Source organism: Hypanus sabinus, chromosome 3 (assembly GCF_030144855.1).
Source record: "Hypanus sabinus isolate sHypSab1 chromosome 3, sHypSab1.hap1, whole genome shotgun sequence".
Classification (NCBI taxonomy): Eukaryota; Metazoa; Chordata; class Chondrichthyes; order Myliobatiformes; family Dasyatidae; genus Hypanus; species Hypanus sabinus.
Window position 1 is genome coordinate 171,227,673 of NC_082708.1, and position 6,032 is coordinate 171,233,704.

Genomic DNA, 6,032 nt, shown 5'->3' on the forward strand with positions numbered 1-6,032 from the left:
CATCCCACCCCCTCCGGTCTTCTCCTATCATTTCACATTTCCCCCTCCCCCCCACTACTTTCAAATCTCTTAGTATCTTTCCTTTCAGTTAGTCCTGACGAAGGGTCTCGGCCTGAAACGTTGACAGTGCTTCTCCTTATAGATGCTGCCTGGCCTGCTGTGTTCCACCAGCACTTTGAGCGTGTTGTTTGAATTTCCAGCATCTGCAGATTTCCTCGTGTTTATTTTTAGAATTGCTTGAGTTGAGTGATCATCCAACTTCCAGTCGAGATGGCGTTGAGCTCCCTTTTCCATTCAGGTCGTGGCTCACGTTTAGGTGTTTTTTTTTTCAGTTCAGAGGGATGGTTTTGGGGACAGGGAGGGGAACTAAGGGTCAGACTACGATTTAGTGACAGGAACGTGGGGGAGTTAGAGATCAGGCCGGAGTCTGGGCCTCTGATCCAGCCTCCACGTTCAGCAATGTGGACATGAAGTTGAACATCGGGAGTCTGGGTCTCTATTCTGCACGCGAAGACCAATGAAGTGGACAGTGGGGGCAAAAGAATCTGGAGTTTTGGCTTCTGCTCGGCACCGGAAAACTAGTGACAGCAGTGGTGACAAAGAATATCCATGTATGGCAGGCTAGCAAGTGCTGTGGATGACAACTAGTGAGAGCAGGGGCTGGTGGTCATTGGGCCCTTGGGTCAGATATCCATGCGAAAGAGGGCATGAATGTTGGTGACCTCTGGGTACATAAGTTTGCAAGTCTACAGTTTAAGACCTGGAGTCGGGGTTCTGTCATCGGTGACACTGAAGTTCAAAGCCCAAATGTATATCGTAAGTCCAGAGGTCGAAGTCCTAGGGCTAAAATCCTGGATCTATGAGCCTGAAGAGCACTGGGGAAGTTGGAGGCCTTTGTCCAGCCCTCTGGAGGCTCAAAAATTTGCCCAGGGAAGAAGAAACTGGGCTTGGTTTGATGTTGTTCCGATGCCTGTTGTGGTCTGTGTTGTTCTGCTAAGCATTATGGGCATGCTATGTTGGCCCTGGAATGTGTGGCAACTCTTACAGGCTGCCCCCAGCACATCCTTAGGTTGTGTTGGTCATTAACACAAACAATGCATTTTACTGCATGTTTCCATGTACATGTGATAAATAAATGCATCAGAATCTGCGTGCAGTAGTCCGGATGTTGGTAGAGTTGTTGTTTTGAATAATAACTGTCTTCCCAGAGGTTAGCCACATTTTTTCTTTCTACAATGCTGCAAATGTTGTGGAGAATTATCCCCTTGTTGAATTATTTTAATAAGAAACAGAAAGAAAGACCTTCCTGACTTCCAGGATATTTGTTAGCATTTCACAGACAGTGATTCACTTCCCAAAGTTTGGCTGCTGTTGCATTGCAGAACAAGTGACCCTGAAGAAGAATGTTAGACAGTACAGCAGGGGAATAGGCTCTTTGACCCGCGGTGTTTGTGCCGACCATGATGCCAATTTAAACTCGCCCCATCTGCCTGTATGTGGTCTCAAGCCCTTCATCTGTTGAGTAAGAGGGAGCTCACCTCGCCTCACTCCTTCCCATTTGATGTCTAATTGCTTGGAAATAACTCTTTTGTACAACCATAGGAGATCTAGTGTCTGAGCCCAGTTTTCACTACAGCAGACTACATTGTAGTTTCACTACAGTTTTCTTTACAGTTTTCTTTAATACTGTATTCCTAAGCACCAGTATCTTCAAGCAATGGAATATTAGGCAGGAGTTATTGTAGATACCTGCTGAATTACCTTCTAGAGAAATTGAAAGATAAAGGTTCAAAATAAATTTATTATCAAAGTGCGTATACATGATGATGGCTGGTTCTTTAGGAGCCTTATGGTTCAGTGGTGTGGGGCCTCAGGCTTCTGAACCTCCTTCCCAATGGCAGCAGCAAGAACAGATCATGGCCTGGGTGGTGGGGGTCCTCGATGATTGATACCGCTTTCTTCTGGCAGCGCTGCTTTTAGATGTGCGCAAAGGTGGTTTATATCATTGGCATCTATAGGTATCCCTAGTTACTGCAATTAGAAAAAATGTGTGGACCTCTCCATTGTGCCTAACCATAGGGAGAAGAACCAAAATATTATAAACTTCCTTCCACAGGAAGTGCTTCCTGAGGGGTAGCTGAAACTGACTGAAACTTTGTCTCTCTCCTCTTGATCTTCAGCGATGGAAATAGGCAGGTCCTAATATCTGGCATTGACACAAAGTTCGTGGATTGGATGGACTGCCTGTTGTACACAGTCCAAGCTTGTCCTATCAGCTTCCTTCCTCTTCCACGTATCAGCTTCTCACTTCGTTCCCCCTTCCGCCACCCATCTGCTTTTCCTCTCACCTTGTTTCACTTATCATCTGTGCCAGGTTGTAATCCTTCCCTTCCTCCACCTTCGTATTCCTGCCCAGTCCCGATGAAGGGTCTCAGCCCCCAATGTTCATTCCTCTCTGTAGATGAGCTCCTGCAGCTTTGTTCGGCTATGTTCCTCTGGATTTCCAGCAACTGCAGAATCTCTCGGGTTAAACATTGTACATAGTGCTTGAAAATCATTTCCTTTCACTGCAGTGGAACTGTACACCCCACAACAGGCAGCTAACCAAACCACCCACTTTACACTAGACAAATTATAACTTTGTACTCTGGGGTGAGCTAGGAAGATGAAACATTAGGATAATCACCCTAATTTAAGCATTCCTTCGGTAAACAGGATCTGTCAGCATTTTCTGATAATTTATAAAGGCGGTGAAACCATTCTGTTTAACGTTGGACTGGGGATGGTGGAGTGAGGGAGGATTTCAGAAGCTGCAAAGTATTTCCATAACATGTTCTTTAACCAGCTACTAAAGAATAAAGGTGACTTGATAGAGATGTATACGATGGTAAGAAGCATAGACAGAGTGGACAGCCAGCACCTTTTTTCCAAGGGCAGCAGTAACTAATACAAGAGGACATACTTTTAAGGTGATTTGAGGAATGTACAGAGGAGATGTTAGAGGTAGATTTTTTTTTACATAGAGAGGGGTGTGTGCATGGAATGCCCTGCTAGGGGTAGTGGTAGGGGCAGATACATTAGGGACACTTTTGTGATTCTTAGTTAGGCATGTGGATGAAAGCAAAATGGAGGGCTAAGTAAGAGGGAAGCGTTATATTGATCTTGGAGTAGGTTTAAAAAGTCAGCAGAATATCATAGTACATGGAGCATTTTAGCACAGCACCGGCCCTTTGACCCATGATGCTGTCATGACCTCTTAACCTACTCTAAGATCAATCCAACCCTTCCTTCCCACATAGCCCTTCATTTTTCCATCATTCATGTCCCTATGCAAGAATCTCTTAAATGTCCCTAATCTATCTTCCTCCACCATCATACTGGCAGCATGTTCCATGCACCTTACGACTACACAGTGTTTAAAAAAAAACTATCTCTGACACCTTGTCTATACTTTTCTCCAATCACTTTAAAATTATGCCCCCTGCCAGTTCTGCCCTGGGGAAAAAGTCTCCGGCTGTTCACATGTTCTATATCTCTATCATCTTGTATGCCTCTATTCAGTCACCTCTCAACCTCTTGCACTCTGAAGAGAAAATCCCTAGCTCACTCAACCTATCCTCATAATACATGCTCTCTAATTAAGGCAGCATCCTGGTAAATCTCTCACTGAAGTTTCAACATCCTTCCTGTAATGAGGTGACCAGAACTGAACACAATACTCCATGTAGTTGAACCAGATTTTTATAGTTGTAATCCCTTGAACTCAATCCCTTAACTAATGAAGGTCAACACACCAGATGCCTTTTCAACTGCCCTTTCAACTTGTGTGACCTATGGATGTGGACCCCAAGATCCCTCAGTTCATCCACACTGTTAAGAATCTTGCCACTTACCCTATGTTCTGCCTTCACACTCAACCTTCCAAACGGAATCACCTCACACTTTTCTTTGAATTCCATCTGCCACTTCCTGAAGGGTATATACTATTCTATGTTCTATATTTAATCTAATGTGAAATGTAGAACTGTTTAAACAGAGGCTTCTTCAGTGAAGTGCTGTAACCTGCGGTGGATTGACCCCCTAACTCACCAGGGAATGGTGCTCCCCTTCAGCCCATTACTTAAAGTCAGCAGTTACTTTTACAAAGTTAAAGGTTTTTTGGAAGAGATCAAATATTTTCAATGTTCTCTTTTGCAATCAATTTTAATATAGTTTGCTGAACAATTCAGGTTTATTTTGCACTTCAGCTTTCTTCTATCGCTTTCGAAAAGCAATGAATTCTTCCTGGGTAGAAGGTCCACGAATGCTGGTCATGTCATAAGGATCATGGGTTTTATAATTACCTGGAAAAAGACTATAGCTCTGGGATAAGTAGCCTTTCTATGAAGTAACGATTAATATTCAATCAGATGCATATTTTAAAATACAGAAACATAAAGGCAAACTAAATGAATAATGGTGGATCTCATTGAAAAAAACACCTTGAATATTAAAAGGCCTAGATAGAGTGGATCTAGAGAGGATGTTCCCTGTCAAGGGGGGAATCTAGGACCAGATGGCACAGCATCAAAATACAGAGATGCCCATTTAGAACATACGAGGAGGAATTTATTTAGCCAGAGGGTTGTGAATCTGTGGAATTCATTGCTGTTTGGAGGCCAGGTTATTGGGTATATATTGTGCCAATAAAAGGTATCACCCCCCCCCCCCACAGAAGTTTTCATGTTTTATTGTTTTACAACTTTGAATCACAGTGGATTTAATTTTGGCTTTTTAATTTTTGTGTCAAAGTGAAAGCAGATCTCTACAAATGATTTAAATTAATGATGCTCCCTTGAAGTCAGCATTTTAGTAGATGCACCTTTGGCAGCACTTACAGCTTTGAGTTTGTGTGGATAGGTCTGATTCAGCTTTGCACATCTGGACACTGTAATTTTTCCTCATTCTTCTTTTTCAAAACCACTCATGCTCTGTCAGGTTGCATGGGGATCGTGAGGGAACAGCCCTTTTCATGTGCAGCCACAAAGTCTCAATTGGATTGAGTTCTGGACTCTGACTTAGCCACTCCAGGACATTAACTGTTGTTTTTAAGTCCTTTCTGTGTACTTTGGCTTTATGCTTGAGTTCATTGTCTTGCTGGAAAACAAATCTTCTCCCAACTTGCAGTTTTCTTGCAGACTGCATCAGGTTTTCCTCCAGGATTTCCCTTTATTTTGTTGCATTCATTTTACCTTCTACCTTCAGAAGCCTTCCAGGGCCTGCTGCAGTGAAGCATCCCCACAGTGTGATGTAGCTACCACCGTGCTTCACAGTAAGGACAGTGTGCTTTTGATGAAGTGCGGTGTTCGGCTTACGCCAAACATAGTGTTTAGTCTGATGGCAAAAAAGCTCAATTTTGGTTTCATCAGACCTTAGAACCATCTTCCGCCTGACTTCATATACCTTTTGGCAAACTAGCCGAGAATTTACGTGAGTTTCTTTTCAACAGTGGCATTCTCTTTGTCACTCTCCCATAAAGCTGAGACCATTGAAGCACCTGGGCAACAGTCTCTCCCATCTCAGCCACTGAAGCCTGTAAACCCTCTGGAGTTGTCATAGGTCAGTTGGTAACCTCCCTAACTAATCTCCTTCTTCCGCTGTCATTCAGTTTTAGAGGACAGCCTGCTTTAGTGAGATTTACAGCTGTGCCATATTCTTTCCATTTCTTGATTGACTGAACTGTACTCCAAGGGATATTCAGTGACTTGAAATTTTCTTGGATCCATCTCCTAACTTGTGCTTTTCAATACCCTTTTCACAGAGCTGCTTTAAGTGTCATTTTGTCTTCATGGAGTAGTTTTTGCCAGGATACCCATTCACCAATAGTTAGACCTTCCAGATATGGGTGAATTTTAATGACAATCAATTGTAAAACCTTGACTGCACAGGATGATCTCCAATTAACCAATGACTTCTAAACCAATTGGCTGCACCAGTGATAATTTGGTGTGTCATATTAAAGGGGGCGAATATTTATACAATCAATTATTTTG